The 13,218-nt window shown below is 43.2% G+C and overlaps 1 protein-coding gene across 4 annotated transcripts in view; it reads left to right on the forward strand.

Annotated features, from left to right (window-relative positions):
• Positions 1–235: 235 nt before the first annotated feature.
• The window catches only part of otud7a (OTU deubiquitinase 7A), a 167,015-nt gene continuing 154,032 nt past the window's right edge, over positions 236–13,218 (forward strand). For all 4 annotated transcript variants that reach the window (XR_009654085.1, XM_060914877.1, XM_060914876.1 and 1 more), the window contains exon 1: positions 236–351. The gene's annotated coding sequence lies outside the window, so the exon portion shown is untranslated. The remainder of the gene's footprint in view (positions 352–13,218) is intronic.

Raw genomic sequence — 13,218 nt, forward strand, 5'->3', positions numbered from 1 at the left:
CTCCAATGCAATATGAATGTGACGCTCCCTGCAAAAGCTGAAAGGTTGTGCCAAGTCTCCCGCTCTGCCCTACAGGGTGGTTGAACAGAAAAGGTGCAGGCAGGTGAGAAGTGGCAGCGCTTTTACAGAATGGGCGTGGACTAATGTGTCCCGCTGACGTCATGGGACTGAGTGGGCGTGGCTTTGAGACTGTGTGCTGCTGCATCACTGAACAGCATGAGGATGAGGATGAGGGAGGTCTAGCGGCAGTTAGGCAGGGAGACCGCTTTGGCCTGTGTTTTTTAAAGCCATATTTTACCGGAGGGCTGATTTGTCGACGTGAAATGAGGAATTATGGCTGAGTAAAGAAAGGTAAGACATGTTGGAATCTGAGTGAAGGCTGAGCGGCTCGCCGAGTCACTGCGTCCCCTGGGCAGGTGCACCTGGCTTCACCCCGGCGCGCGCGCGTGCCGCTCTCACCCGCATCTTGCAGATGTTGAGGTTTGTATCCGAGGCGCTGCTGCTGCAGCTGCTGCATGTGCTCAGGAATTTTCGGTGTGTTTTCAGAAATGTGTCAGGACACAATTCCTGTATCGATAGAATCAGCCGGAAAGCTGTCTCTTTGTCTGTAGACGTGTGGCATCACGGATTATCGATGTGGCGTAACGACATCAGACCGCAAACAGTGCGCTGCTTGCAACATCAGGACTGAACATTTCAGTCGTTTTTGTTGTGGGCATCGAACAGCACTAACTGGGTTTATAATTCAACCTGCACTGATTGCACAACATCAGGATATGCTCCCGTTTCGACATGTAACCTCCTCACTCAGCCCGCTTTAGAGATGCTCTGAGATGGGCTGTGCAGCTGCAAATCTACCAGTAGTGAACTCACAGATTCCTAATCATCACTATGAATAGTACAACAACAACAGATCTCAATTTTGCTTTGTCAGCGTTGCATGTAATGAATTTCGGCTTGTGTGAAGTTCAACGGGCCAGCCTAATTCTACACACACACACACACACACACACACACAGTGGTGCTTGAAAGTTTGTGAATCCTTTAGAAATGTTTATATTTCTGCATAAATATGACCTAAAACACCAGATTTTCATACTAGTCCTAAGTCCTAAAAGTATATAAAGCCAACCCAATTCTTCTTTCTTTCTTTCTTAAGAGAAATGAAAAATGATTCAATATTACATATCAGTTATGGTGTAGTGGTTAGCGCTGTCGCCTCACAGCAAGAAGGTCCGGGTTCGAGCCCCGTAGCCGACGACGGCCTTTCTGTGCGGAGTTTGCATGTTCTCCCCGTGTCCGCGTGGGTTTCCTCCGGGTGCTCCGGTTTCCCCCACAGTCCAAAGACATGCAGGTTAGGTTAACTGGTGGCTCTAAATTGACCATAGGTGTGAATGTGAGTGTGAATGGTTGTCTGTGTCTATGTGTCAGCCCTGTGATGACCTGGCGACTTGTCCAGGGTGTACCCCGCCTTTCGCCCGTAGTCAGCTGGGATAGGCTCCAGCTTGCCTGCGACCCTGTAGAACACGATAAAGCGGCTAGAGATAATGAGATGAGATATTTAATTCAGTGCTCAAGAACTAATGTTTGGAAAATGTTTTTGGGCTAACTCAATAATGTAGAAGTCATAAAATAAACATCTGTAGCAAAGTTTGTACATATCCATTATCTGTAGTTGCTTATCCTGTTCGACAGGGTCGCGGGCAAGCTGGAGCCTATCCGAGCTGACTATGGGCAAGAGGCGGGGTACACCCTGGACAAGTCGCCAGGTCATCACAGGGCTGACACATAGAGACAAACAACCATTCATGCTCACATTCACACCTACAGTCAATTTAGAGTCACCAGTTAACCTAACCTGCATGTCTTTGGACTGTGGGGGAAACCGGAGCACCCGGAGGAAACCCACGCGGACAACATGCAAACTCTGCACAGAAAGGCCTCGTTGGCCGCTGGGCTCAAACCCAGGACCTTCTTGCTGTGAGGCGACAGCGCTAACCATTACACCACCATGCCACCCGTGTATATATATATGGGTGGTACGGTGATCGGTGATATGAAGATATAAAGTATATATATATATATATATATATATATATATATAGATGGTTGTGTGAAGATATGAAGTTTATCTCCGAGTGGTGAACATATTCATGAGTGAGCGAAGTGAACGAGTGATATATTTTTCAACACAAGAAGGTAAACTTCATATCTTCGCACCACTCTGTAATGTTCTTTACGTATATTATATGGACACGTTCACAAAAAATACACAAGTTAATCAAAATAATTTTAATTTTGAACCGGTTCACCATTTTGACAACGCGCGTCTGGTCAGCAGGAAAACACTGGGAGTGACGTCAATGGAGTTATTGGGAAATATGTCACTTCGATCCGTGTTGTATTTTTTATGAAAACTGCAAGTTTTTCAACATGAGAAGATAAACTTCATATCTTCAAGCCAACGTATGATTTTCTTTTTATTATATCGACACATTCACAAACAAAAAGTACCCAAATTTATCAAAACAATTCATTGATTTCCTCATGAGTGACATTGGGATTTATGTCATGGTTTTGGTTCTCCATGTGCCGGATGTAGCTCATATGAAAAATGAGTGGTATATTTCCTCGTAAAACACTCATTTCCATATATGCTACGTTATAGATTATAGATAACTAATCATACTACCATGTAAATGCTTTTGAGACACCGGCGTGATATCATCCATCTCCTGTAATCACTTTAGTGTGTATACAGTTGGTGTTTTAATATAAACTTATCATAATTACAGACTATAGACCTATAGACTCACCTTTTTTGGGGTAAAAGGTAATGCTAGCCCAGTTTCCTACCATGCAGACCTTTACCTTAAGCATTGTAATGCAAATCATTGAGAATTACAAACCAAAAACATCAGTATTGAATCACCAGTGTTTATTTAATTCTCGATAAACTCGGATAAACACTGTAGTATTAAACAGTCTCTAGAGGTTTTTTCCATGTGCCATGGACAAGAATTTGTTTCTGGCTTTTCTGTTTATAAACCATTTTGGTTTGGTACATACTGCACATAAAAAAAGGTCATTACATATCATGTACAGGATCTATGGGAAATGTGTATCATATGTGAAAGCTATGTGAGTAATACTTAGCATATGTGAGAGTTGACCTGGAATATCCTGAATGAGTCAAGTTCTCTGTGTGTGTGTGTGTTATGCTTTAACCTTCTCAACTTCAACTTCTCAACTCAATATTTTAGATTTAGAAGAAATCTGAAGGATATCCTGATGGCCTGCATAAACTTTATAAACCTGTGTGCCTGTTGCACATTGAAAAGTCAAAATCCCTTCCATGCTAGGACCTGATCTTCCTAGACAGTCTCCTGTCCCAGTACTAACCAGGCACTTAACGCATTGGGCAGTGCCGATCTCCGTTTCTATAGCCTTTGGCCTCTCGCCTATTACATAGCTAGGGTTACAGTGGGGGGCCGGGTCCTCTGGTAACCGTGAGAATTTGACTCCCTGCTCCCATCTGTATTGCGGTCTGCATCGCCACATGGTGATAGGTACCATTTTGATAATGGTGTTTGGTATGACCCAACCTTGAGTTGAACTTGGATCAAGAGGCAGACGCGCTAACCACTAGGCCAGCTCGCAATGCTCTGCTGCACATTATATCTGATTAAGTTAACCTATAAGTTGCTTTTACAAATGCATATTATTTAGCAATTCTCCAAACAGTATTCATACAAGTGACAGTACAAGCATAACTGTGTAGCTAGTGTATAGTTATGTAATGTGTTCTTTACAGGTCGTAGTGAGTTGCATTTTCAATCTCTCCTTCTCCATCTCCATCTCTTTTGTCATGGCATTGAATTAAATTTCACTGACATTTTTTTAAAAATGAGGAGATTGACCTGGGTGTCATGGCAGTCCAGGGTTTTGATTCAGGGCCTGGATTACTGTCTCTGTGGAGTTTTGCATGTTCTCCTCATGTTTGTGTGGGATTTCAGCCAAAAATATTACAGTAGATGGATTGATTACACTGAATTGCCCCAGGTGTGAATGTGTGTGTGTGTGTGTGTGTGTGTGCGCGTGCCCTGTGATGGTCCGTTATCCCATTTAGGATGTCTTCTTGCCTCATGCCTAGTCATCCCAGGATATACTCCACCATGACCCTGCCCAAGATAAAGTGCTTATTGAAGACGAATGAATGAAGAAATGACCTTGACCTGACAGGCTCTGATTTTATCAAACAGTCCAATGAGACATTTTTGTCCCATGCTGCTGGAGTTCCACTCTGCCTTTGTTATTTTATTACAAGCGGAGATGAGCCATCGGAGACACTGAGAGACAGACGGAACAATCAGAGCAAAACAGTAAAGTGGAAACTCTGACCAGTGTGTTCACTGTAGGCCTGTGTGTATCAGGGCAATGGGACTGCGCATGGCTACTGATCAGTTACTACATGAAATCAGACACTTCATAGACACTTTCAGAGACACCGAGCAGAACTCATGCTGGTATAGGGTTACTCAGAACTCAGGCCTTGACATTTCAGTATTAATGTGTGCTGCTTTTTGAACTCGATAAGAAAACATAATTGTAATGGGCTAGTACAATTACAATGGTACTGATCTATAAAAACAGATACATAAAACATGTTGATATGTCTCATCTCATCTCATTATCTCTAGCCGCTTTATCCTGTTCTACAGGGTCGCAGGCAAGCTGGAGCCTATCCCAGCTGACTACGGGCGAAAGGCGGGGTACACCCTGGACAAGTCGCCAGGTCATCACAGGGCTGACACATAGACACAGACAACCATTCACACTCACATTCACGCTCAATTTAGAGCCACCAGTTAACCTAACCTGCATGTCTTTGGACTGTGGGGGAAACCGGAGCACCCAGAGGAAACCCACGCGGACACGGGGAGAACATGCAAACTCCACACAGAAGGGCCCTCGCCGGCCCCGGGGCTCGAACCCAGGACCTTCTTGCTGTGAGGCGACAGCGCTAACCACTACACCGCCGTGCCGCCCATGTTGATATGTAAATAGCTAATATGTGATATGCAGGCTGTATAACTACTATTTAATATCTTTCAGAATGATAAATGCATAAAGCTTTATGGTTTTATGGAGAGGCCTAAATGAACATTGCTTTAAAAATTGGTTCACTGCAACAATGAAAAAAAAATTAAGGTTATTTAAAAATGAAAATTATTAGCTTTGGTGTTGCACGGTGGTGTAGTGGTTAGCGCTGTTGCCTCACAGCAAGAAGGTTCTGGGTTTGAGCCCAGTGGCTGACGGAGGCCTTTCTGTGTGGAGTTTGCATGTTCTCCCCGTGTCTGTGTGTGTTTCCTCTGGGTGCTCCGGTTTCCCCCACAGTCCAAAGACGTGGTTAGGTTAACATGGGCAGCCTTAAGGCCTCTGCATGCTCGTGCGACAAGGCTTTCGCAGATAGCTTTTCGCAGACAGTTGTAATTTATTGTTGAGCGGGGAGTAATAGGCGTGCGCGATGTTATTCACCGGCACAATGCAAGGGGGCTCGAAGTCGCTAGGAGTAGTTGGTGGGTGTGGTTAGTGGAGTGTTTATCCTCCGTTTACTTATAATGACTAGAACTTTTTTTTTTTTATAATGACTAGAACTGGAGTCGTATAGATGTACGTACTTCCTCAATCAACCGCTCTTCATGCTGCTCCATCTTCGCTCGTGTTTTTAAAAATGCCGGTCGTGAAAACAAACCAAACCGGGAAAGTAGGGAAGCGGAAGTGCGTGTACAGCGGATGTAGAGTGGACCAATCAGAGCCCTCTTGTCTGCGGCGCTGTCTGCGAGGCTTCTGCGGTGGTCACAATTTTTGGGAGGTGCGCGCAGAGCGTCTGCGAAGGTGGGGGGGCTATGCAGACACTGTCTGCAACACTATCTGCGAGGACTGGGTTGTCAGCGTAAATTGGCCTTTAGGCTGAAGTGCCCTTGTGCAAGGCACTTAACCCCATTACTCTGGGTATGTGTGTGTGTTCACTGCTTCAGATGGGTTAAATGCAGAGAGGAATTTCACTGTGCTTATGTGTGATAAATAAAGTTCTTCTTCTTTCATTTCATAATTGTGTGCATTAGTTGATCACATTAGTAACTCTATCAGAAATTCACATAATCTACAGTCATGCCATGTATTTACAACAGTAGTTATTTTATTTAACCAGTAACTTATGGTAAATAGTAATTTTCCCCTGCAGATCACTGTGTTTGCTGGATGGCACAGTGGTGTAGTGGTTAGTGCTGTCACCTCACAGCAAGAAGGTCCGGGTTCGAGCCCCGTGGCCGGCGAGGGCCTTTCTGTGTGGAGTTTGCATGTTGTCCACGTGGGTTTCCTCCGGGTGCTCCGGTTTCCCCCACAGTCCAAAGACATGCAGGTTAGGTTAACTGGTGACTCTAAATTGTTCACAGGTGTGAATGTATGTGTGGCTGGTTGTTTCTCAAGCCCAGAAATGGGAGGGTTTTGGCAGGAAGGACATCTGGCATAAAACTATGCTCCAATTAATGATGTGCCTTAAAGGTAGACTGCTTTTCAGATTTTTCAAGTGTAGGTCATAAAAAGAATTTTCCCTGACACCCAATTATTTTTGCAAGCTACAAAAGTTTTTTCTTTTTTAAATAGAACAATAAGCCTTTATTTGTCACACATACACTCAAGCAGAGACTTAAGCACACAGTGAAATTTAACCTCTATATTTAATCCATCTGAAGCAGTGAACACACACATGCACACACAAGTGAGCAATGAGCACACACACATACCCAGAGCAGTGGGCAGCTATGCTACAACACCCAGGGAGCAGTTGGGGGTTAGGTGCCTTGCTCAAGAGCACTTCAGCCCAACCTCAGGCCATGGCTGCCCCATGTTAACCTAACCACATGTCTTTGGACTGTGGGGGAAATCAGAGCACCTGGAGGAAACCCACGCAGACATGGGGAGAACATGCAAACTCTACACAGAAAGGTCCCCGTCGGCCACTGAGCTCAAACCCAGAACCTTCTTGCTGTGAGGCAACAGTGCTAACCACTACACCACCCTGCCACCCTAAAGTCTCTGCTATTTTTTTCCTGCTTCAACATGAAGAAGAAGGTAAACCTGCACATGCGCACACGGACTTCCTCTGTCTGCTTGACTGTGCGAAGCGAGTGATTTCGTGCACGTTTTTTGCTAGGGGAATCCCCTCAAATGAAATAACTTCCCAGCCACAGAATGACCTGTTTTTTTAAGGTATTACATAAATAAACATATATCACAATGACCAAATTTCAGAGGGAACTAAATTTCACTGATTTTATGAAATCCAAAGGCCGTATAGCTTTAATAGGGTCCACATGGCATTGACCCCAGTGAGTGAGATTGCTGTATTTGATGTATATGTAGTTCTTTTTGAGGGAAATTGCTCAATACAATCATTCCCATGAGAGTCTGAAGGGAAAACCCCCACAAAGTGTCAGAATTGTGCATGTGCGAAAAGGGCGGCACGGTGGTGTAGTGGTTAGCGCTGTCGCCTCACAGCAAGACGGTCCGGGTTCGAGCCCAGCGGCCGGCGAGGGCCTTTCTGTGTGGAGTTTGCATGTTCTCCCCGTGTCTGCATGGGTTTCCTCCGGGTACTCCGGTTTCCCCCATAGTACAAACATGCGGTTAGGTTAATATGGGACGGCCTTGAGCGAGGCACCTAACTCCCAACTGCTCCCGGGGAGTACCTGCCCACTGCTCTGTGTGTGTGTGCTCATTGCTCATGTGTGTGTGCATGTGTGTGTTCACTGCTTCAGATTGGTTGAATACAGAGAGGAATTTCACAAGTGTGTGATGAATAAAGTTGTGCTTTAAAGGCTAGGATGAAAATCACTGAAATATCAAAGATGCATAATTACAGACTCTGAAAGATTGCTGTCTTTTATTTTCACAGTGTGCCATGACATTTATGAACAATACAACTGCACTCAAATACTCAGGTTTTCTTATGGACATTGTCTTATGCTGTGCCATGTTACTGTCTTTGTATTTTTCTTTTTAAATTATTTTCGTTTGTGAAGAGTCTTTAAGAATTCAGTCCCAATCACTTGTAGCTTTGGTTAAAAAAAACAAACCCAGAAATCTCTTTTATGTTTGGGCAAATCAAGGTTAGCCACACAGCAGAGTATGATTCTCCAGAGTATATGTGTCTGCAGATATGAAATGCTCTTGTCTGTGTTTTTCCCCCTTAAGCCCACCGCACACCTTCCCGATCCGCTTACGATTTTGTCGGGTCGATTAAATCGCTTGCGAATCGTAAATGTGTGCGGGGGCACCTCGTAGCCGATTTCATCGGTTCTCGGTTCAGATCAAACTGGTCTTGATATTTTCGGACGCGATCTCCTCGTATGCAACACAATCGGTAGTGTGCGCGTTGTTACTACGATTTCATCAGTTACGATAATTTTAAACAGCCAATTGGAGTGCCAGGATTGATCACACGTGGACTGCAGACCGGGAAGCACAACTTGTGTCACTTTGGGAAGCGTCCACCTGTCTTTATGATATTAGTTCACCTGATTACAGCAAACGGGAAAAGAGGAACGAGGCTATGGCTGTAATCGTGTCAGCTTTGAAAATGCCTGGTAAAGTATTATAGCATTGTCAGTGGTACAGAAATCGCTTGTCCGGAATCCCGGAACAAGTTGAATTTTAAGAACGACTGAACAAATTAGAATCAATTCTTATTATTGATTTGTCTAGTTGGGATTATTATCCCTTTTTGATTCTCATCTCATCTCATTATCTCTAGCCGCTTTATCCTTCTACAGGGTTGCAGGCAAGCTGGAGCCCATCCCAGCTGACTACGGGCGAAAGGCGGGGTACACCCTGGACAAGTCGCCAGGTCATCACAGGGCTGACACATAGACACAGACAACCATTCACACTCACATTCACACCTACGGTCAATTTAGAGTCACCAGTTAACCTAACCTGCATGTCTTTGGACTGTGGGGGAAACCGGAGCACCCGGAGGAAACCCACGCGGACACGGGGAGAACATGCAAACTCCACACAGAAAGGCCCTCGCCGGCCCCGGGGCTCGAACCCAGGACCTTCTTGCTGTGAGGCGACAGCGCTAACCACTACACCACCGTGCCGCCCTTTTTGATTCTAATATTCAAAATTTAACACTTCTCTATGTATGTATATATATTTTTTTGTACTATCATGTGATATCTTGAACACGTGACCATCTATTTGGGCTGAACGTATACGATGTCTCGCAAATGTGTGCGGGGAATTTTGAACCGATCAAATCGGGCCCGTATACTCGGAACCGATCACCCGACACACGAAGCCCCGATGAAATCGGGAAGGTGTGCGCTGGGCTTTACGTAATAAATGAAAATCTATCATAATGATGATCAAATATGTTTAAAAAAAAAACAGAAAAGGCCAAGCCCATCAAAAGGAGAAACTGTCGCACCTTTCTTCAGAGAATTCCGTCTCCCTCCCACCTCATTCCCAGAAAATTTAGTCCTCAAAATGAGATGAAATGAGTCAAGTGGCCCACAGCAATCAGTGCTCAATCACTGCATGGTGCTTTGAAGTGCTCCACATCCTCACAGGTGGGGAAGCAATGTTAAGTGCCCCAGGGAGAGGTCACACTGAGGCCAGAATAATGAGGAAGGGGCTGGGAATTGTGAACAGGGTGAGAGTAAGAGAAAGGAGACTGAGGGCAAAAAACAGGAAGGGCACTTTGGGTCATAAATACAAAAAAAAAAAATTGCGTGGACCTAAATGGATTTTTGAAAATGTCTAATCGTATTAAACTGGGTGGCGTGGTGGAGCCCCCTCACTGCTCTAGGGTTCAGGGTTTGATCCTGCACCCTTCCCATGTCTGCATGGAGTTCTTGGAAAAACTTTCCATAGGTCGATATGCTGCAGTTAAAGGCATTTCTACAATACAGTATGTGATGCCTCTTAAGATAAGTTTGCTAACAAACTGCCAGCTATTTTTATTTACTGCATTTAAAAATGATATAAGTTATAATGCATTTGTTTATAATACATTTATTTTTAGTTTTTATATTAAAAATATTTATAAAAAGGGCGGCACGGTGGTGTAGTGGTTAGCGCTGTCGCCTCACAGCAAGAAGGTCCGGGTTCGAGCCCCGGGGCCGGCGAGGGCCTTTCTGTGCGGAGTTTGCATGTTCTCCCCGTGTCCACGTGGGTTTCCTTCGGGTGCTCCGGTTTCCCCCACAGTCCAAAGACATGCAGGTTAGGTTAACTGATGACTCTAAATTGACCGTAGGTGTGAATGTGAGTGTGAATGGTTGTCTGTGTCTATGTGTCAGCCCTGTGATGACCTGGCGACTTGTCCAGGGTGTACCCCGCCTTTCGCCCGTAGTCAGCTGGGATAGGCTCCAGCTTGCCTGCGACCCTGTAGAACAGGATAAAGCGGCTAGAGATAATGAGATGAGATGAGATGAGATATTTATAAAAAATAAATAGTTAATACTGAAAAAGAGACCCCCCCCAGTTTTAAAGGTTAAGAAGAACATTTTATCACCTCCTTACAGTCACTTTGTAATTATAAATAAATAAAATAAAATAAAAAATCTCCGAAAAACATATTGTGAAATAATTTATTGATAATATAATATCACCCAGCCCTACATTTAACTACCTCTAAGTGTGAACAAGTGTGTGAAGGTGTGTGTGTATGGTATCCTGAGATGGCCTGACCGAACATCCAGGGTGTATTCCCACCTCATGTCCTGATTTCCTGGGATAGGCTCCAGACGAGACCCTGACCAGCATAAAAGTGGTTACCGAAGATGAATGAATGAATAATTCATACATGAAAATTAGACATTTGCTCCAGCTGAAGTGCTTTACCCTCATGGCTTGAATGAAGGAAAGATGCTGATTAAAAAGCAGCACACATTCTTTTTAATGACAGTTCAATGCAAAACATTTTGTTTCAGATATTCAATTCTGCTCCAAGCGCAAATATATGCAGATGTGTTTGTGACAAGTTTTTAGAAAGGTGTTTTTGCTTTTCTGACCTGCCATTGTTCTAGTTTTACCAAAAGAGCACCATCAGAATGCAGCAGAAATCCTTTTCCTGGAGGACTTGTCCTCTTTTGTATAACCAGTTTGAGATACAGGTATAACATTATTCAAGAATTCAAGAAAGTCCTGTTCTCTTTGCCATGCCAATATTTATACAAGGCCAGTTGCATTTTGAAGGAGCTGCATTTCGTATTTATTTTTTATTCCTGCTTGGTAGGCTCACACCTCATCACGTCTTTATCTGAGCTCCTTCTTGTCATGATATTTCATGCCTATATATTTTATTAAAAAATTCAACATTGATTGTACATCATTCTACGTATGCCTTATTTATATGTTCCTTCAATATTTAGTTTCACTTGACAGAAATCATTGACACGTAAGAGGCTGTAATTTTTGTAGATTGTGATTGATGGCAAAAAAAGAATGAAGAAAAGAACAACACAGTAATCATTGTCATCTGAAGGTGTGTAGGAATTAGGTGCATTGAGATGCCCTTTAATGACCGTGCCCTCATATCAAATGAGATGCCTCTGTAAGTTCCTTTATCGATGTGTTATAATGCGCCGTCAATGATTGTACACCTAACAGACGAAATACGTTTTCCAAAAACTTTTGTTCTCAGGTTCTATTGTGCAGCATGCAAAACTGTCTGAAGGTGACACCTTTGTCTAAATTACTAGAAACTTGCCAAAAAATCCACACGGATGAATGGATGGAGGGATAAATCGATTAAAGGATGGATGGATATTTGTATTTTATTGGCTGCCAGTTAATGTAATTTCAGAAATTTGGGAGCAACTGTTCAAACTATCATTGCTAAAGCGTGTCTTTGCTGCCTTTCCTCATTCAGACCCCGTCCACACGTAGCCGGGTATCTGCTAAATCGAAGATATTTTTCTACGTTTTGGCCTGTCATCCACATGAAAACACATCAAAAACGAATATTTAAAAAAACTTCGGGCAAAGTGAAGATTTTTGAAAACTCCGTGTATGCCTTTTCGTGTAGACAGAGATAACCGGAGTTTTGCGTTTTAGAACGTCACAATTTGCGCCAAAAAAATGACAACAAATCTGCCCTGACGTCAAACGTGCGACCTTTGTTTACTGCAGAAGCCAGATTAAGCATGGACAAAGAGTAATGGATCAGAGTAGTGCCTTGAAAGCGTTAATTATTGTGCAGGTGCTATTTACATGTTTAATTTTAGAAGCCCAACTACTGCTCCAAAAACAGGGTCAATATGTCCACATATTTGCTTTGACAAGATTCCCAATCAACGTTTTCTTGCGTCGTTTGAAGTTTATACTCCAAAATTGTGTTTAGAAGCAATTCTGTCTCCGAGTCTGTCCAGACGAACGAGCTTGACGCCATGTTTTATGTTTAGGCGGAAGTGACGCCAACAGAGGGCTATTCTGATGTGATTAGGGGGTAGGATTTGGGGAAATAATGCCATCTACAGGTTTGGAATGCTTATGAATGTGATTGAAAACGCAGATGTTCGGTTATGTGTGGAATGTGGAATGTTCGGTTTTAAAAATACCCAGCTACATGTGTACATGGCCTCAGACTTCTGAGAATCAAGGTGCATGTAAGACAACAACAACAATCTTTATTACCCTTATTAGCGCTATTTAAATTTTTTGAATAGACATTTTTCATAACGAGTTTTAATAAAATAGACTGAAGACACTGACAACCTGAAAGAACCCGAGATGGCTAAAAATGCCAGGTTTTCGGCTTTAAGGAAAGTGGTTGCTATCTAAGGTCAGACATTTACACACTTTCTACATAAAACACAAAAACGACACATAATATATACCGAAAAAAAATCAAATAAGCCTTGCAAAAGAGTGGTATTATCTGAATGTGTATTCATATACACTACCGTTCAAAAGTTTGGGGTCACCCAGACAATTTTGTGTTTTCCATGAAAAGTCACACTTTTATTTCCCACCATAAGTTGTAAAATGAATAGAAAATCTAGTCAAGACATTTTTCTGGCCATTTTGAGCATTTAATCGACCCCACAAATGCGATGCTCCAGAAAGTCAATCTGCTCAAAGGAAGGTCAGTTTTATAGCTTCTCTAAAGAGCTCAACTGTTTTCAGCTGTGCTAACATGATTGTACAAGG

The sequence above is a fragment of the Neoarius graeffei genome, chromosome 2, assembly GCF_027579695.1.
Source record: "Neoarius graeffei isolate fNeoGra1 chromosome 2, fNeoGra1.pri, whole genome shotgun sequence".
Lineage (NCBI taxonomy): Eukaryota > Metazoa > Chordata > Actinopteri > Siluriformes > Ariidae > Neoarius > Neoarius graeffei.